This window comes from Thalassophryne amazonica, chromosome 1 (genome assembly GCF_902500255.1).
Source record: "Thalassophryne amazonica chromosome 1, fThaAma1.1, whole genome shotgun sequence".
Lineage (NCBI taxonomy): Eukaryota > Metazoa > Chordata > Actinopteri > Batrachoidiformes > Batrachoididae > Thalassophryne > Thalassophryne amazonica.
In genome coordinates, this window is record NC_047103.1 from 33,982,608 (window position 1) to 34,003,530 (window position 20,923).

At 41.5% G+C, this 20,923-nt stretch overlaps 1 protein-coding gene across 1 annotated transcript in view; it reads left to right on the forward strand.

The window, feature by feature from the left end:
- Positions 1–3,603: 3,603 nt before the first annotated feature.
- LOC117507890 (cadherin-20-like) overlaps positions 3,604–20,923 on the forward strand; it is a 298,581-nt gene continuing 281,261 nt past the window's right edge. The window contains exon 1 of the mRNA XM_034167659.1: positions 3,604–3,991. The gene's annotated coding sequence lies outside the window, so the exon portion shown is untranslated. The remainder of the gene's footprint in view (positions 3,992–20,923) is intronic.

Here is a 20,923-nt window from a genome sequence, read left to right on the forward strand (position 1 = left end):
GTTAGTTTAAATGAGTCAACACCCCCGAGTCACACTAACTGTCAGAATGCTCGTAGCACGGGCCGGGGCGGAGGATTAGCAGCAATCTTCCATTCCAGCTTATTAATTAATCAAAAACCTAGACAGAGCTTTAATTCATTGAAAGCTTGTCTCTTAGTCTTGTCCATCCAAATTGGAAGTCCCAAAAACCAGTTTTATTTGTTATTATCTATCGTCCACCTGGTCGTTACTGTGAGTTTCTCTGTGAATTTTCAGACCTTTTGTCTGACTTAGTGCTTAGCTCAGATAAGATAATTATAGTGGGTGATTTTAACATCCACACAGATGCTGAGAATGACAGCCTCAACACTGCATTTAATCTATTATTAGACTCTATCGGCTTTGCTCAAAAAGTAAATGAGTCACCCACCACTTTAATCATATTTTAGATCTTGTTCTGACTTATGGTATGGAAATAGAAGACTTAACAGTATTCCCTGAAAACTCCCTTTTGTCTGATCATTTTTTAATAACATTTACATTTACCCTGATGGACTACCCTGCAGTGGGGAATAAGTTTCATTACACTAGAAGTCTTTCAGAAAGCGCTGTAACTAGGTTTAAGGATATGATTCCTTCTTTATGTTCTCTAATGTCATATACCAACACAGAGCAGAGTAGCTACCTAAACTCTGTAAGGGAGTTAGAGTATCTTGTCAATAGTTTACATCCTCATTGAAGACAACTTTGGATGCTGTAGCTCCTCTGAAAAGAGAGCTTTAAATCAGAAGTGTCTGACTCCGTGGTATAACTCACAAACTCGTAGCTTAAAGCAGATAACCCGTAAGTTGGAGAGGAAATGGCGTCTCACTAATTTAGAAGATCTCACTTAGCCTGGAAAAAAGAGTTTGTTGCTCTATAAGAAAGCCCTTCGTGAAGCTAGGACATCTTTCTACTCATCACTAATTGAAGAAAATAAGAACAACCCCAGGTTTCTTTTCAGCACTGTAGCCAGGCTGACAAAGAGTCAGAGCTCTATTGAGCTGAGTATTCCATTAACTTTAACTAGTAATGACTTCATGACTTTCTTTGCTAACAAAATTTTTGACTATTAGAGAAAAATTACTCATAACCATCCCAAAGATGTATCGTTATCTTTGGCTGCTTTCAGTGATGCCGGTATTTGGTTAGACTCTTTCTCTCCGATTGTTCTGTCTGAGTTATTTTCATTAGTTACTTCATCCAAACCATCAACATGCTTATTAGACCCCATTCCTGCCAGGCTGCTCAAGGAAGTCCTACCATTATTTAATGCTTCAATCTTAAATATGATCAATCTATCTTTGTTAGTTGGTTATGTACCACAGGCCTTTAAGGTGGCAGTAATTAAACCATTACTTAAAAAGCCATCACTTGACCCAGCTATCTTAGCTAATTATAGGCCAATCTCCAACCTTCCTTTTCTCTCAAAGATTCTTGAGAGGGTAGTTGTAAAACAGCTAACTGATCACCTGCAGAGGAATGGTCTATTTGAAGAGTTTCAGTCAGGTTTTAGAATTCATCATAGTACAGAAACAGCATTAGTGAAGGTTACAAATGATCTTCTTATGGCTTCGGACAGTGGACTTATCTCTGTGCTTGTTCTGTTGGACCTCAGTGCTGCTTTTGATACTGTTGACCATAAAATTTTATTACAGAGATTAGAGCATGTCATAGGTATTAAAGGCATTGCGCTGCGGTGGTTTGAATCATATTTGTCTAATAGATTACAGTTTGTTCATGTAAATGGGGAATCTTCTTCACAGACTAAAGTTAATTATGGAGTTCCACAAGGTTCTGTGCTAGGACCAATTTTATTCACTTTATACATGCTTCCCTTGGGCAGTATTATTAGACGGTATTGCTTAAATTTTCATTGTTACGCAGATGATACCCAGCTTTATCTATCCATGAAGCCAGAGGATACGCACCAATTAGCTAAACTGCAGGATTGTCTTACAGACATAAAGACATGGATGACCTCTAATTTCCTGCTTTTAAACTCAGATAAAACTGAAGTTATTGTACTTGGCCCCACAAATCTTAGAAGCATGGTGTCTAACCAGATCGTTACTCTGGATGGCATTTCCCTGATCTCTAGTAATACTGTGAGAAATCTTGGAGTTATTTTTGATCAGGATATGTCATTCAAAGCGCATATTAAACAAATATGTAGGACTGCCTTTTTGCATTTACGCAATATCTCTAAAATCAGAAAGGTCTTGTCTCAGAGTGATGCTGAAAAACTAATTCATGCATTTGTTTCCTCTAGGCTGGACTATTGTAATTCATTATTATCAGGTTGTCCTAAAAAGTTCCCTAAAAAGCCTTCAGTTGGTTCAGAATGCTGCAGCTAGAGTACTGACGGGGACTAGCAGGAGAGAGCATATCTCACCCGTGTTGGCCTCCCTTCATTGGCTTCCTGTTAATGCTAGAATAGAATTTAAAATTCTTCTTCTTACTTATAAGGTTTTGAATATCAGGTCCCATCTTATCTTAGGGACCTCGTAGTACCATATTACCCCATTAGAGCGCTTCGCTCTCAGACTGCGGGCTTACTTGTAGTTCCTAGGGTTTGTAAGAGTAGAATGGGAGGCAGAGCCTTCAGCTTTCAGGCTCCTCTCCTGTGGAACCAGCTCCCAATTCAGATCAGGGAGACAGATACCCTCTCTACTTTTAAGATTAGGCTTAAAACTTTCCTTTTCGCTAAGGCTTATAGTTAGGGCTGGATCGGGTGACCCTGGACCATCCCTTGGTTATGTTGCTTTAGACGTAGACTGTGTTTCATAATTATTGTATGGCCTTGCCTTGCAATGTGGAGCGCCTTGGGGCAACTGTTTGTTGTGATTTGGCGCTATACAAGAAAAAAGTTGATTGATTGATTGAAAATTACAAGAATGGTCATTATCCAAATACTTATGGGCCTGACCACATATTTTGCTGCAGTAACGCATGTAATATATATAATGAATCATAGCTCGACTCTGCTTTGGTTATCTGCAAGCACCTGATGATAGCCAATACATTTCAGCTGTCAGGCTTTTATTTGTTTTCTGTTTTGTCCAGTATTTCAAATTAGATGCTATTAGATGAGTTTAATGATTAATTAACCAAGGGAGCGGGTGGTAAACATTTACTTATTCATCATACAAATTTCTTGTTTTCCTCATGCTTATTTTATAAGCCACTTTACTTAATGCGTGTTCATGCACACCACATTAAACTGTCACCGGCTGATGCCCTGATTGCACATCCATCACGGATGTTAGCGCGAGCTGAATGTTTTATCCCCGCCAGACAGTCCGCCAATGAAATCTGTGTGAGTGAGGGAGACCACCAAGTTAATAGACTATCACTCCCCTTAAAAAAAAGTGATGTAGCATTCAGCCAGGGGTCACGTACACACTGAAAGGAGTCGCCTCAAAAGCCAGAACTCGAGAAAAAAAAAAAAGGGCAAAGTGAGCACAGCCGGAGAGTCCGACGGGTTAATTTGATGCCTTTCAGCCGCAATTGCCTTGTCAAAACATTCATGAGCCAAAGAGGGCTGGAGGGAGGGAGAGGAGAGGAGAGGAGAGCGAGGCAGAGAAGGGAGGGGAATGGATGGAACAAGAGCAAAGCGCTCCTACACAAAAAGGGAGAAGAGCTGCCGTCACAGTGCTCCGAGCAGGTAAAACCAGTGCAGGACATGCAGTGAGAAGTGGCAGGGAGTCTATGACCTGAAGAGTACTTTGCCGTACACGTTACTCCCCTTGAGCATCAGGAGGAGGAGGATAGGGAGCCCATCAAGAGGCGCCCCTGTGTTTTTCCATCTCAGCGTCAGGGTCAGCTGGACATTCCTGAAGACGGAAAAAAAAGTGAATGGGCAGATCAGCCAATGAAGACTCAAAGTGAGAAACCTGTTCATGACTTTTACTGCAAAGGAGACAAACTTTGAGCAGTGACTGAAAGTCTCCTTCTGACGTGACTATTCAAGGTAGGATTCTGTCTTTAATTCTGACCAATCTGACAAAAATACACCTGATTCCAACCGGCAGGAAAAAAAAAAAGTCAGGATCACATCAACAACCTGTTACAAGGTAAGTAAGTCTGTCTGTACGCTGTTGGACTCTTGGAGCGAGAGCGCGAGTGTGTGTGTGTGTATGAATGGCTGTGATAAGCAATCCCGAACATCGCTCAGCCATCAGCGTCGGCATCGGTAGCAATTTGCACTTTTATTTAACTGCAGCCACATGCGGTGAAAATGGAGCGACAAGCCGCTAAAGTTGGGCCGAGCGGTGCGAGGATGAAGAACGCAGCGTGTGTTAATAAGATGACGCTTAGCTGGAACGGAGCGCGAGAAGACGGCGGGGCGATGGAACAGAGGGAAAGAAAAAATATTAGAGTTTAAAGAGACAAAAAAAAAAAAAAAAAAGGAGGGATGGAGGAGCGGTGGGTTGGGGTCGGGGGCGAGCGCTCACTGGCAGCCAGCTCAGTAACCAAGGCAGCTGAGAGGAGGGAGAGCCAACAGGGGACAGGGGGATTTCTATTTTTCACCCTCTCCATGATACGTCGGAGCTCTGCCAAGTCCCCAGCCTCATCCCGCTCCTCCCTATAGATAAAGATTTCATTGTAAAGCGCTGTGACCGAATTCATTAAGCATCTACATGGACTTCCCCCCCCGGCTGCGCTACTCTGTTACTCTCCTCGCACTCTGTGCACGATACGCTCCGTCTACACCTCGCTCCCATCCTCCCCGCTCACTTTCATTGTACTCTCAGCCGGATCCGATATCCAGCCCAACTCCTGTTGCGTCAACAGTTCCACTACACAGCGGCAGACTTGTGACCAGAGGATCCTCAGCTCGAGTCCCTGTCAGACAGGCAACGCACGCTCCGTTAACCCCAAACTGTGCTCAACACTGGTGTGTGTGCATGACTGGGTGAATGTGAGGCATCATTGTGAAAAACTTGAGCGCCTGCATCAGATAGAAAAGATCTATACAAATGTGTCCATTGGGTCATTTTTGAGGAGGAGGTGGGGAGGGGGGGGGGCACACCAAGCCAAAGTCTGGGATACCACATGGGGTCGCTCTATATGCAGATGGGGGTTATAAGAGATTTGATAAAAGAAAACCTGGAAACTCATGTTGCATTTGCAGAGTTGACTGTGTGTTTTGGGGGCTTCCCTCCCTCGTCTCCTTCTTGCAGAGTCAGTCAGTTTTTGAGAATTACCTACTGGGAGACATGTACCAAACAGTACCATACTGTTTGTATTTCTTAATAATGAATGAATTAGTTAGTTAATCATGGGAGGTGATGGTCTAGTGGTTAAGCATTGGGCTTGAGACCAGAGGATCTTTGATTTGAACCCCAATCAGACCAGAAAATCACTAAGGGCCCTTAGGCAAGATCCTTAATCCCCAATTTCTCCCAGTGTGTAGTGAGCAGCTTGCATGGCAGCACGCTGGCATCGGGTGTGAGTGTGGGTGTGCGCAAATGCATTAATGTGAGGCATCATTGTAAAACACTTTTAGCTTCTGAATCAGATGGATAAGTGCTATACTTGTATAAATGCAGCCCATTTACCATTCAGTGACTGGGGAAACCATCCCATTGATTTGTCTTGTCATTTATTTGAACAATAATCTTGATTTTTAGTTTGTCCAGTTACAGAAAAGCTCTGAAAATGGAGGGACTTTATAAAGTGGCATCCTATATGATTAATGTTATATTTTGTTAAACCCCTTCCCTCTTCATTTGTGTGTGTGCATTTGTTTGCAAGTTTTATTTTATTTTTTCAGTGACTGTGCAAGGAGGGAACTAGTGAGGGAAGCCACCAAGACACTGAAGACAAGGCTTCAATGAATGTGTTTGAAGAAACTGCAGAGTGCATGTTTGTCTGTTGTGTCACCGGTTACACGGCTTTGTTGTAGGGTGGAGCAGAACAGGATTCACACACACACAAATCAAATTAACGATAGAGTCTCCCATGTGCCTTCTGGGAAAATGTAGCTGAAACTTCTCTTTCAGAAAAGTTGCTATAAGGTTATATTTCCTGAGAATAATTAAATATGTACCTTCTTTAACTGTGTTAAAGTGAGAAAAAAAAATTCCAGGATCTGATCCAAAATTTCATTGTTTCACCCTCAACCCGTCTAAGGTTCATGAAAATCAACGTCAATCCTGTCAAGAGATAAACAAACAGTAGTAATAAAAATACAACCTTCCAAACCATGTTATCAGATAGTCTCAGAAAGAGAGAATCTGAAAAATGAAGGCAGACATGATCATCACCAAGAGCCACATCTCCACAAAGTTGTCAAAAATTCAGTTATACTCTTGGAGTTACTGTGTACACAAACAGACCTCTGCCAACTGAACGGAGGGGGCTGAGGTAATAATAGAAAGTCAATACCCAGCACGAGAGAAGAAAAGGACTGACGTGTGGGAAAGCTGTACTCACAAGCTACTTTTACTGTGTACAACATGATCTAACTTTTTCACGTCTGTCTCCGCGCTGAAGACCGAGTCACCCCTTCAGGTAAAACGCTCCATATTGTTTCCGAGACGTGAGACTCCTCACTCGCGGTGAAAATCAATAGCCCAGTAAATTCTTAATTGAATGACTGCAGGGTTGGAACTTGATGGTGCTTCATGAGCTACCAGAAGGCGCCTTTGAGAACGTGTAAAATAACAAGGACCCTGCTGGCATTGTTTCGGTCTGGGAAACAACGGAGTGTCAATCAGCCAGGCCTAGCGGGCGACAGCCGTGGAGGGAGCACGTTAACGCTTGTACACCTGCCATGTTATGCATGAGCTGATGTCGGTGTCGTGTTAGCACCAATTAGGTTTTGTTCCATTGAAATAGCTTTTTAGCTCATTTGATGATTGTTCAGTGCTGCTATTTGATGCCGGGGAATGACGGCGGATGCCGTCTTTGTCACAATAGAAAATGAGAGACCCACCTTCAGGATTTCAGTGTCCAAACATAGTCATCAGGACATGGACACCAGTTTTGCAGAGTAGCCCTTTTGTTGGGACTGTAACCCATCCGCCTGCTGGAGTTTAGCTGGTGCTGTTAACCACACAGTTACAAAGTGTACATGCATATAGTTTTTGTCCATGATCTCTATCTGAGTCATTTAATACTGAGTATCTTGGTCTGATACTTGTATTTTCCTATTAAATATACTACAACTACATTCAAGTTCAAGGTAAACTTTATTATTCAAAAGGTGGAAATTCATCATGGTCATCATTACGCACTCCATTGTTATACAGCCATTAATATAAAACAAATGACAACTTAATGCTCTGATTAAGAAAAACAACTAACTGCACTCCAATCTGCTCCTTAGTGTTTTTTCAACAAAACTACATATGTGTGCACATATGCTGTGTGCGCTTGTGTGGTTCTAATCAATTCCACTTAGTACAGCAATACACTCATATCCACTTCAAAGATAAGAGGCTTTGATCACAATGGGCCTTTATTTCTGACCACTAGGTGGCAGTAATGTTAGTTAAATGTCCTATTCTTCCACTTCCAGCTTCTCCCATTAGGAGTCGCCACAACAGGTCAAAAGTTTCCATCTCACCCTGTCCTCTGCATCTTCATCTGTCACATCCATAAACCTTTTCTTTGGCTTCCCTCTTCTCCTCCTGCCTGGTGGCTCCATCCTCATCATCCTTCTCCCTATATACCCTGTGTCCCTCCTCTGCACAGGTCCAACCATCTCAATCTCACCTCTCTGCCTTGGTCTCCAACCACCCTACCTATGCTGTCCCACTGATAAGTCATCCTTAATCCTTGTCCTTCCTCATCCCTTCCAAAGAAAACCACAGCATCTTCAGCTCTGCCTCCTGTCTTCTTGTTAGAGCTACTGTCTCCAGCCGTACAACATAGCTGGTCCCACTACTGTCTTGTAGACTTTCCTCTTCACTCTTGCAGATAGCCTTCCATCACAATCACTCCTGCACCTTTCTCCACCCACTCCACCCTGCCTGCACTCTCTTCTTCACCTCTCTACCACCGCACTCTCCCATTACTTTGGATAGTTGATAGCATTAAACTCATCTTTTTTCAACCACACTATTCCACTGGACTCCCTCTCATTCACACACATGTACTCAGTCTTGCTCCTTCTGACTTTCATTCCCCCTTCTCTTCAGAGCATATCTCCACATCTCCAGCCAAGTCTTAACCTGCTCTCTACTCTCACTACAGATCACAATGTCATCTGCAAATATTATAGTCCATGTCATGTCTGATCTTGTCCAACAGCCTGTCTATCACCATTACAAACAACTAGTTAAATGTGTGGTATGATTGCTAAAAGGTAGCATTACACACTCCTGCCCAGTTAGCAGTGGCAATACTCCAGCAGGTTGCCAATCAGTAATATACTCTAAAGGATGAAATAGAAGAAGAAACCGTGGTAGGAGAAAAATGGTTAAACAGAAATGTGTTATGCATTCTGAACCTAAAAGAGTGGTGATAGTTGTGAAAAGCAACACACAGAAACCAGAATCTAACAGAAAAGTGCTAACAGCAATTTGTGCACTGTCAGGACTAGACTCAAAGCTGGGCACATTCATCAATACTTTGCGTCAGAAACAGACCGTCAGATCAGGGTGAAAATAGTTTTTAATAAGGTTAATGGCACCTGCTCAAAAAATAAATAAAATAAATAACCTAAAATCCCATGATCACCCCCGATATTGATCTTTGAGATAACACACTCGAAATGCTCTCCCTTCTATCAAACTAAACTGAGACATCTGAGACATGAAAAACGTGTCCCATGATCAATATTGGTATGGAACCACAGTGCCCCCTTTTGGATCTGTTTGGAAAGGACATGGACTTCTCACTACGTGAATGTACCAGAGAATGAATTTATATTCTATTTAATCCATTACACGTTTATTCATTTTCATATCTTATTGCATGCCTCAGTGTTATCTTGTTACTATTAATGAACATCATTGTGTATGCAATTTTTTAATCACTTTCTGTTCTTCTATGGTGTTAGACAGCCCAGTCTCAAGCTTTTTGTATTCCCATCAAAAATGAGTCACATTTTTCCAACGTGATTTTGTTTTTTGTTATTATTATTATTTCTAGCCCAACCCCTTCCCCTAACCATTTTATTAGACTTGAAACAGTTGACTTATATAATAATAATCACGATCATAGAAATTATGTAAAATTAAAGCTACAACTGTAAAATATATTAGCTAACATGATGTTGCCATTGTTAGTATGGTGCTACTGGCTAAGATTGTGAATGTACAATGTTTCTACAATTTGATTAGAACTTTTTATATTTTAGTGGGTTAGAGTTCCACCAAATAAGGTGGTTTGCATAATCAGTGACTATGACATAACCCTGTTTTTACAATGAGCTTCTGCAGTTGCTAGCAAGTAATCACTGGTTTACTGAAACTTATTTTAGTCTGTTTCTAGCTTATCACGTTCAGCACCTTTTGGAATCGAAGGAATGTACGATATGTAATGCAACACCTGCAGGGTTGGGAGGATATGTCGCGGTTCTAATCTTCTTGCTTTTGGAGGGCTATGGGAAACCCCTCTTCACCTCCTTTGAGTACTAATTCAAAATATTTTTTCTTAGAGTTGGATTGCATAGTGTAGCTTCTATAGTATTGCTTCAAGAATGTGCCTGTATTAATAATAATTGCTTGTGTTTGCAAAGCATACCTACAAAATAAAGAAACTGCTATCGCTAGACTCCATGGGTTTCTTCAATTATGAAAAAAAAGAAGGAAATTTCAGTAGTAAAGTGTGTGTATAGTATAGTATATAGTATAGTGTCTAGTAGTAGTGTGGAATTGTCAAAAAGTCCCTTTCAAAAACTCAAACATACCTGCTTTCTGCAGCGATTACCCGCATGTCTACAAAATGTGTCAAAAGAGGCAATGCATGAACTGCTCTACAATTTTGTATTTTTTTTATTTACTCCAACATTTGCAACTTGCTAGAATGTTCATTTTCACTTCTCGACCACACCAGCTGACTGTGTTGGCAGTGATGAGAATCAGTGTGCTTTCAGAGAAACTGAAGAAGAAACAGCAATCATAGTCTTCCTTCACCTTCATTCCACAGAGAGTGATAAACACACACCATGATATCTGGTTACCTGTGAATACAGTACTTGATGTGGTGTGGTCTGTTTACTGATGGTTTGGCCACCTTGTCACCTCTCGTTTTAAGTTGTTACTATTATTTGATACTGTCCATTTCATTGCATACTGTTAAAATGATGCTCTAAACCAGAGCCAAAAGTGAGCAGTCATTGAAACGCTGTGACCACTTCAGTTAACAGAATGAGATCGCAGCATACAGCAGATTAATGCAAACACAGTCAATTTTTACTATTTCTGTTATTTCTCTGTTTCACTTTAATTTTAATGTGTTGATGAAGGTGAAAACTAAATCCTCAGACATTCATTCATATTGGAAACCAAGTGTTGTAGCTATCTGGAGAGAGAGACAGAGAGAGAGAGAGAGACAAATAGAGAGAAAGAGAGAGGGGGGGGAGGGGGGATGTGTATGTGTGTGAATCTGACATCAATATTAGAATAAAGTGATAGAATTGTTGCCATAAGAGGGAATGTTCTATATGAGGTCACTAAAGAAATAGCAGTATCAGTCAATCAATCAGCCATTGATGATTTTTTTCATGATTGATATCACAAATTTGTGACTTTTCAAATTTGTGATCTCGAAACAAAACCAAATTTTACTAGAAGGCACTTACGGGAGCACATACGAGGTCTATTAGAAAATTATCGGACCTTTTATTTTTTTCAAAAACCTGATGGATTTGAATCACATGTGCTTGCATGAGCCAACCTTGAACTTTCGTGCTGTTGATTGCATCATTTCCTGGTAAGCAGCCTTTGTGTGAGGACGTGTGCAGCGCGCTCGGCGGATTTTCATTTCAAGGAAAAAGACAGAACGACTGGAGCAGCGCCGCATCAAATTTTGCCAGAAACTGGGCGACAGCCAGGTGGAAACCATTGGGATGATTCAGATGGCTTTCGGTGACTTTTCAGTCGTGTGACTATCCGAGAAATTGTGGAAGAGGTGGGCATGTCACAGCATGTCCTGTGAGACTTCAACACAGAGGCGCTTTTGCATGAATTTCACCACTAATCTTTTCATGGCCAAATCTTCTGTCACAGTGGAATGTACCGAAAAAGTGCTGATGTCCACCTCTTCCGCAATTTCTCGGATAGTCACACAACGGTCCCGCATCATCACAGCATTCACTTTTAAATAATCTGGTCATTTCAGCATGTTGATGCCGACCGGAGCGCGGCTCGCTCTCCACCGTTGTGCGGACGTCTTTAAACCAGTTGTACTGCTCCTTAATCTGTGTGATGCCGAAAGCATTATAACCGAAAGCCGTCTGAATCATCCGAATGGTTTCCACCTGGCTGTCGCCCAGTTTCTGGCAAAATTTGATGCGGCACTGCTCCAGTCGTTCCGTCTTTTTCCTTGAAATGAAAATCCCCCAAGCGCACAGCACACGTCCCACACAAAGGCCGCTTACCAGAAAATGACGCAATCGACAGGCGTTAAAAAGTTCACGCATGCGCACGAAGGTTCAAGGTTGGCTCATGCAAGCACACGTGATTCAAATCCATCAGGTTTTGAAAAAAATAAAAGGTCAGATATTTTTCTAACAGACCTCGTATGTAGCTCCGCCAAGGCCACATATTCCTGAATGCTTAAAATGTCTTGGATCCAAAATATGTTCCAGATCAGATGCAAAATAAAATCACGATTTCCCAGGACATTATGCATCTGCTAACAAAATTTCATTCACATCCTCTCACAATGCTTTGAGTTAAATGTTGCTATGTGTAAAATGTTCTTCTTGTTCTAGTTCCAGAGTATATTTCCGAAAACGGAGTGACTCATTTCCTGGAACATTATCTGTTTACAAATTTTCACTGAAATCACTTCATTACTTAGTGGTTTATCCTGCTAACAGGCAAATGCTGGCAAAAACATTACCTCCTTGATGGAGGTAATTAGTCTTCCAAAGTGGCTGGTAACTGGGATCCAGGGCATTTCTGTATGGTGGTGGATGTGACAGCACAGCAATGCATCCTCCCAGACCTGATCTGACCTGATAAACAACTGCAAATTACATAAATCAATAACATATATATAACGCAACACTTTTGGTTTTGCTCCCATTTTGTATGAGATGAACTCAAAGATCTAAAACTTTTTCCACATACACAATATCACCATTTCCCTCAAATATTGTTCACAAACCAGTCTAAATCTGTGATAGTGAGCACTTCTCCTTTGCTGAGATAATCCATCCCACCTCACAGGTGTGCCATATCAAGATGCTGATTAGACACCATGATTAGTGCACAGGTGTGCCTTAGACTGCCCACAATAAAAGGCCACTCTGAAAGGTGCAGTTTTATCACACAGCACAATGCCACAGATGTCGCAAGATTTGAGGGAGCGTGCAACTGGCATGCTGACAGCAGGAATGTCAACCAGAGCTGTTGCTCGTGTATTGAATGTTCATGTCTCTACCATAAGCCATCTCCAAAGGCATTTCAGAGAATTTGGCTGTACATCCAACCAGCCTCACAACCGCAGACCACGTGTAACCACACCAGCCCAGGACCTCCACATCCAGCATGTTCACCTCCAAGATCATCTGAGACCAGTCACTCGGACAGCTGCTGAAACAATCGGTTTGCATAACCAAATAATTTCTGCACAAACTGTCAGAAACCATCTCAGGGAAGCTCATCTGCATGCTCGTAGTCCTCATCGGGGTCTCGACCTGACTCCAGTTCATCGTCGTAACCGACTTGAGTGGACAAATGCTCACATTCGCTGGCATTTGGCACGTTAGAGAGGTGTTCTCTTCACGGATGATGCGAAGGAGATGTGTTGCACTGCATGAGGCAATGGTGGTCACAACCAGATACTGGAGCGTGTGCGTGAAAATCCCACATTGAGAGGTTGACATCCCGCTGCTGTAAAGCGGTATTGGGTCATGGAGTATCTGACACATTTCATGATTACAAGTATGAGTAAATGAATACGGGATCGGGCCAATATCCAACACTGGTATCAGTATCGGCGCGATCTACAAAGACAAGAAAAAAAAACATAATAATTACCTGAATAAATGCGTTGTTTTTAAAAAATGCCCTCAATGTTTGTCTGCTCTTGGTGCATTTCCCAGTGTGACACATAGGACACCAGATCCCGCCAACAACCAAAATAAATGACAGACAGAAGTGAACCTCACTGGGTCATTATCTTCTTCTTCTGTTGATTTTATTGGCGGCTTGCAAACAGACACGGTGCTTTACTGCCACCAGCTGTTTGGATGTGGAGCATTAATGGAGTGTGATGTACTCACCAGGTCATTGTAAATGGAAATCTTATCAAGAATTAAAAAAACAATTATGATATTAACTGGTTACCATTATTTTAACTAAATGGTTCTGTTCCGGAACATAAAAAATATAAAATTTTTTATTTCATTTTCATTCCTTGCAAAATACCAAAAGCTTCTGGTTTTTGTTCCATGAGCCTGTTCAAAGCCTTGTCCCAAAATGAAGAATTTTAGACTGAGTGTGTCTGCTTGATCACACCAGCTGCTGTGGGTCTCCGCCCAGCCTCACTGACCAACAGTCACTGTAAATAAAAATCCTCCCAGCAGGGTGATGTCTGTTAACTCATTCTTCTGCTTTTTGTTCCTTCTGGTGTTTTGCTTTTTATTTAGTTCTTTTATGGGAAGACACAAGTCTTCACAAACATGCCAACTTTCTGAGTTGTTCAACCTCAACACAAAGTCTGCCCCTTTGTGCATTCTGCGCATGCGGACGCAGCAATTTGACTGCGTGGTGCACGCAGTCTAAAGGCCCTTCACTTCAACGGTCAGCAGCAAATACAAACACAGTTCATTTCAATCAGTGTTTAAGAATTTTAACAGTAAGGGCCCCTTCACACATAGTGCAAACATGTACAACTCAGGGCGACTCACGCCGAAACAACTTGTATGAGCGAACCATGAAACATTGCACCGACGGGTAGACATGCACGATCCCGGTGTGACAGTTCATGCATGCGATAGTGTCTTTCGAGCAGGAAGTGTGTTGCACCACATCACGCAACTGATGTGGAGGAAAATAAAATAAAAAAACAGCTGTATAAATAGTGATTATCACTGGGTTTATATAAATAATACATAAAAGGGACGCAATACAGAAGCCCACTGTTAAATAACCCTGGTTAAATAAAAAGAAAAAAATGCCACGAGATTCAAACCCTGATTACCAGATGGAAACTTTACCACTGCACTACAATCACTGTCTTGTAACAGGAGCAAGAAATGGCTAAAATCAACAAGCAGATAAATGTATTTTCTAAAAAAAGAAAAGAAGCACTGTGATAACTGACCAAATGGCGTTTGGTACGGCATATTTCTGCTGATACATGACTGAATATTTGTGGCACTGCTGGTTTTGTCCTGGTACTGTGCCGTGCCGCTCACGGCCCGACACGCGTGTCCTGTCATATGTGGCATTCAAATCACCTGCTGCATGTCCATGTGAACTGCTGGTCCGTTTCTCCAGCCCATCGCAAAAGCAGTATATGTTTTTTATGTATTTCCACACAAGCACACACAAGCACGTCCGTTAAAACACGGGACGTGCTGCAGCTGTGGCATCCAAGACCGGAGATGTCTCAACAGCTGTGGGCAGTTAGCCACGCCCCCTGTCTTGTCAGCACACAGACCAAGATGTCACTCTGTGATCAGATGAGAGATGCCTCGCCTGTGGGAGCACACAAAACACACGCACACATGTTGTGGGGGGAGCTGACACTCTGGCAATGCCACATGTGCACTCGGCAACTTCACAGTCGTGGGGCACTTAGACAAATTTCACATCCAGCTTGACAGTGATTGTCTGCAGACTGTTGTGCTAATGGCCACGCACTTTCTAAGTGGCATGCGAGCAGTGTTAGATGTTCATGTGTGTCACCTGGAATTTGGTCAACACCTGCCGTGAGAGGGTTCAATGGGCTCTCACCGGGCACACTGTCTTTCAGCTGCTGGTGTGCGCAGATAGTTGTAGCAACAGGTGTACGAGGCATGGAAGCAGCTACGATTTTACATGTTTTGCATACAATTCTTGCTTCATGCACACTTCTTCTGTGGAGCAACATGAAACTGAGCTACTTCTCAGGATATTCAGACTTTTTATTGTTTAAAAAAAAAAATACCATTCACACAAACAGGCAACTCCCCCGTTTCCATCAGGATCACATGTATATAATGCATGCATGTGCCATGCACTGTATACAGAATTTGAAGGCGCCTCCAATCACGCAGTAGAAGAGGAAGGTTTTCATTTCATTAAGCTGCTCCTCGAACTCCCTCCAAACTCAGACAGTGAATTATTCTGTCCCCTCCTGGGTTGCAGAAAGTAATCATGTTTTCCCTTCATTTTCCTTTTGAGAAAAGACTCTCAGGCAATGGATCTATTCAAAATGAGAGTTACTCAAGGTAATAGGCAGGGAGGAAAAAACAGCCTCATCTCAGAAATTAATTTGAATTGATTCTCCCCGCTCCTTTTCCCTCCTTTGCTCTGATAAGATTTTGAGAAGGAAATTTCAGATGACATTCAAGGCCACACGTAAAAATCAATTTCTTAATGAAGCTGGCCTAAGAGATGAGCATGAGTGTTTATTTGTAGGCCTTGCTGTAGACCGGAGAGATGTCAGAGGAGAGCAACTTGTTGCATTTCTTTATATGCTTCGGTTCTCACTAAAATATAAAACCAGATACTCAGTACAAACACAAAAAACATATACTTATCATACCTTATTTTCTAAATGCTCTTACTCATCCTTCTGGGATGCATAGACCATAAACTATAGAGTGCTCAGAGAACCCAAACCTTCAGCAAGATCCAGCAGTCTGATGATTCTGACCTTGACAATCAAAATGTTGCTAGGGGGCACTGTTTCGCCAAACAACAACTAAAACGAGAGTCAGTGAGTGATATTATAAAAGTGGTAATTAAAAATTATTCAGGATCCACATGTGGCTCACAATTTAAAAAAAAATTTCCTTGACTCAAGACCTATATCTTCACCAAATTTAAATGAAAGCTTTTCACATCTTTTAGAGATAGGACTAACATAGTAAGGCGACAAATATTAACATGTCCTGTATGACATTATACATATTATCACTAATAGCAGTTTTCAGTTGCTCGCAACAAAAGACTGTAGAAAAACAACAATTATCCATATTTTCACTAGCGAGCCTTCATGATTAGTCATTAGCCCACATTAGCTCATCATCATCAATTGTATTTTTGTGTTGTGAGGGCTACCATATACATGACTTCTTCTAAGTCCCTGTTAGTAAATGATATAATAATTGATCAACATATTTATTCTGCCTTACAGAAACCTGGTTACAGCAGGATGAATATGTTAGTTTAAATGAGTCAACACCCCCGAGTCACACTAACTGCCAGAATGCTCGTAGCACGGGCCGAGGCGGAGGATTAGCAGCAATCTTCCATTCCAGCTTATTAATTAATCAAAAACCCAGACAGAGCTTTAATTCATTTGAAAGCTTGACTCTTAGTCTTGTCCATCCAAATTGGAAGTTCCAAAAACCAGTTTTATTTGTCGTTATCTATCGTCCTCCTGGTTGTTACTGTGAGTTTCTCTGTGAATTTTCAGACCTTTTGTCTGACTTAGTGCTTAGCTCAGATAAGATAATTATAGTGGGCGATTTTAACATCCACACAGATACTGAGAATGACAGCCTCAACACTGCATTTAATCTATTATTAGACTCAATTGGCTTTGCTCAAAATGTAAATGAGTCCACCCACCACTTTAATCATATCTTAGATCTTGTTCTGACTTAAGGTATGGAAATTGAAGACTTAACAGTATTCCCTGAAAACTCCCTTCTGTCTGATCATTTCTTAATAACATTTACATTTACTCTGATGGACTACCCAGCAGTGGGGAATAAGTTTCATTACACTAGAAGTCTTTCAGAAAGCGCTGTAACTAGGTTTAAGGATATGTTTCCTTGTTTAAGTGCCTGACTCCGTGGTATAACTCACAAACTTGCAGCTTAAAGCAGATAACCCATAAGTTGGAGAGGAAATGGCGTCTCACTAATTTAGAAGATCTTCACTTAGCCTGGAAAAAGAGTCTGTTGCTCTATAAAAAAGCCCTCCGTAAAGCTAGGACATCTTACTACTCATCACTAATTGAAGAAAATAAGAACAACCCCAGGTTTCTTTTCAGCACTGTAGCCAGGCTGACAAAGAGTCAGAGCTCTATTGAGCCGAGTATTCCTTTAACTTTAACTAGTAATGACTTCATGACTTTCTTTGCTAATAACATTTTAACTATTAGAGAAAAAATTACTCATAACCATCCCAAAGACGTATCGTTATCTTTGGCTGCTTTCAGTGATGCCGGTATTTGGTTAGACTCTTTCTCTCCGATTGTTCTGTCTGAGTTATTTTCATTAGTTACTTCATCCAAACCATCAACATGTCTATTAGACCCCATTCCTACCAGGCTGCTCAAGGAAGCCCTACCATTATTTAATGCTTCGATCTTAAATATGATCACTCAACAAAAATATAAATGCAACACTTTTGGTTTTGCTCTCATTTTGTATGAGATGAACTCAAGATCTAAAAACTTTTTCCACATACACAATATCACCATTTCCCTCAAATATTGTTCACAAACCAGTCTAAATCTGTGATAGTGAGCACTTCTTCTTTGCTGAGATAATCCATCCCACCTCACAGGTGTGCCATATCAAGATGCTGATTAGACACCATGATTAGTGCACAGGTGTGCCTTAGACTGCCCACAGTAAAAGGCCACTCTGAAAGGTGCAGTTTTATCACACAGCACAATGCCACAGATGTCGCAAGATTTGAGGGAGCGTGCAATTGGCATGCTGACAGCAGGAATGTCAACCAGAGCTGTTGCTCATGTATTGAATGTTCATTTCTCTACCATAAGCCGTCTCCAAAGGCATTTCAGAGAATTCTGCAGTACATCCAACCAGCCTCACAACAGCAGACCACGTGTAACCACACCAGCCCAGGACCTCCACATCCAGCATGTTCACCTCCAAGATCGTCTGATACCAGCCACTCGGACAGCTGCTGAAACAATCGGTTTGCATAACCAAAGAATTTCTGCACAAACTGTCAGAAACCGTCTCAGGGAAGCTCATCTGCATGCTCGTCGTCCTCATCGGGGTCTCGACCTGACTCCAGTTCGTCGTCGTAACCGACCTGAGTGGGCAAATGCTCACATTCGCTGGTGTTTGGCACGTTGGAGAGGTGTTCTCTTCACGGATGATGCGAAGGAGATGTGTTGCACTGCATGAGGCAAGTGGTGGTCACACCAGATACTGACTGGTATCCCCCCCCAATAAAACAAAACTGCACCTTTCAGAGTGGCCTTTTATTGTGGGCAGTCTAAGGCACACCTGTGCACTAATCATGGTGTCTAATCAGCATCTTGATATGGTACACCTGTGAGGTGGGATGGATTATCTCAGCAAAGGAGAAGTGCTCACTATCACAGATTTAGACTGGTTTGTGAACAATATTTGAGGGAAATGGTGATATTGTGTATGTGGAAAAAGTTTTAGATCTTTGAGTTCATCTCATACAAAATGGGAGCAAAACAAAAAGTGTTGCGTTTATATTTTTGTTGAGTATGTACCACAGGCTTTTAAGGTGGCAGTAATTAAACCATTACTTAAAGCCATCATTTGACCCAGCTATCTTAGCTAATTATAGGCCAATCTCCAACCTTCCTTTTCTCTCAAAAATTCTTGAAAGGGTAGTTGTAAAACAGCTAACTGATCATCTGCAGAGGAATGGTCTATTTGAAGAGTTTCAGTCAGGTTTTAGAATTCATCATAGTACAGAAACAGCATTAGTGAAGGTTACAAATGATCTTCTTATGGCCTCAGACAGTGGACTCATCTCTGTGCTTGTTCTGTTAGACCTCAGTGCTGCTTTTGATACTGTTGACCATAAAATTTTATTACAGAGATTAGAGCATGCCATAGGTATTAAAGGCACTGCGCTGCGGTGGTTTGAATCATAGTTATCTAATAGATTACCAATTTGTTCATGTAAATGGGGAATCTTCTTCACAGACTAAGGTTAATTATGGAGTTCCACAAGGTTCTGTGCTAGGACCAATTTTATTCACTTTATACATGCTTCCCTTAGGCAGTATTATTAGACGGCATTGCTTAAATTTCATTGTTACGCAGATGATACCCAGCTTTATCTACCATGAAGCCAGAGGACACACACCAATTAGCTAAACTGCAGGATTGTCTTACAGACATAAGGACATGGATGACCTCTAATTTCCTGCTTTTAAACTCAGATAAAACTGAAGTTATTGTACTTGGCCCCACAATCTTAGAAACATGGTGTCTAACCAGATCCTTACTCTGGATGGCATTACCCTGACCTCTAGTAATACTGTGAGAAATCTTGGAGTCATTTTTGATCAGGATATGTCATTCAAAGCGCATATTAAACAAATATGTAAGATTGCTTTTTTGCATTTACGCAATATCTCTAAAATTAGAAAGGTCTTGTCTCAGAGTGATGCTGAAAAACTAATTCATGCATTTATTTCCTCTAGGCTGGACTATTGTAATTCATTATTATCAGGTTGTCCTAAAAGTTCCCTGAAAAGCCTTCAGTTAATTCAAAATGCTGCAGCTAGAGTACTGACGGGGACTAGAAGGAGAGAGCATATCTCACCCATATTGGCCTCTCTTCATTGGCTTCCTGTTAATTCTAGAATAGAATTTAAAATTCTTCTTCTTACTTATAAGGTTTTGAATAATCAGGTCCCTTCTTATCTTAGGGACCTCATAGTACCATATCACCCCAATAGAGCGCTTCGCTCTCAGACTGCAGGCTTACTTGTAGTTCCTATGGTTTGTAAGAGTAGAATGGGAGGCAGAGCCTTCAGCTTTCAGGCTCCTCTCCTGTGGAACCAGCTCCCAATTCGGATCAGGGAGACAGACACCCTCTCTACTTTTAAGATTAGGCTTAAAACTTTCCTTTTTGCTAAAGCTTATAGTTAGGGCTGGATCAGGTGACCCTGAACCATCCCTTAGTTATGCTGCTATAGACTTAGACTGCTGGGGGGTTCCCATAATGCACTGAGTGTTTCTTTCTCTTTTTGCTCTGTATGCACCACTCTGCATTTAATCATTAGTGATTGATCTCTGCTCCCCTCCACAGCATGTCTTTTTCCTGGTTCTCTCCCTCAGCCCCAACCAGTCCCAGCAGAAGACTGCCCCTCCCTGAGCCTGGTTCTGCTGGAGGTTTCTTCCTGTTAAAAGGGAGTTTTTCCTTCCCACTGTCGCCAAGTGCTTGCTCACAGGGGGTCGTTTTGACCGTTGGGGTTTTTACGTAATTATTGTATGGCCTTGCCTTACAATATAAAGCGCCTTGGGGCAACTGTTTGTTGTGATTTGGCGCTATATAAATAAAATTGATTGATTGATTGATGACGAAGAAGAATTACCTTTTAGTCAGGTTCACTAAGTAAAATAAGTTTTGTTCAAATTTTATGCAGATTAGCAAAGCTATACATTTTTAGAAAGCTTATAAAACCAGGAATCTAAACACCAATGTTTGCACAAATCTTTCTACTGCCACCATTTTGGATTTTCAAAATGCCTGCCGTAAAATACAGGATTTTCAGATATCTTGGCTTCTAATTGATCTAGAACAGGGGTGGGCAACGAGGGCTGAGACACAGCAGGAAGGTTGCTGATGAGCTTCTCCCCTGAACA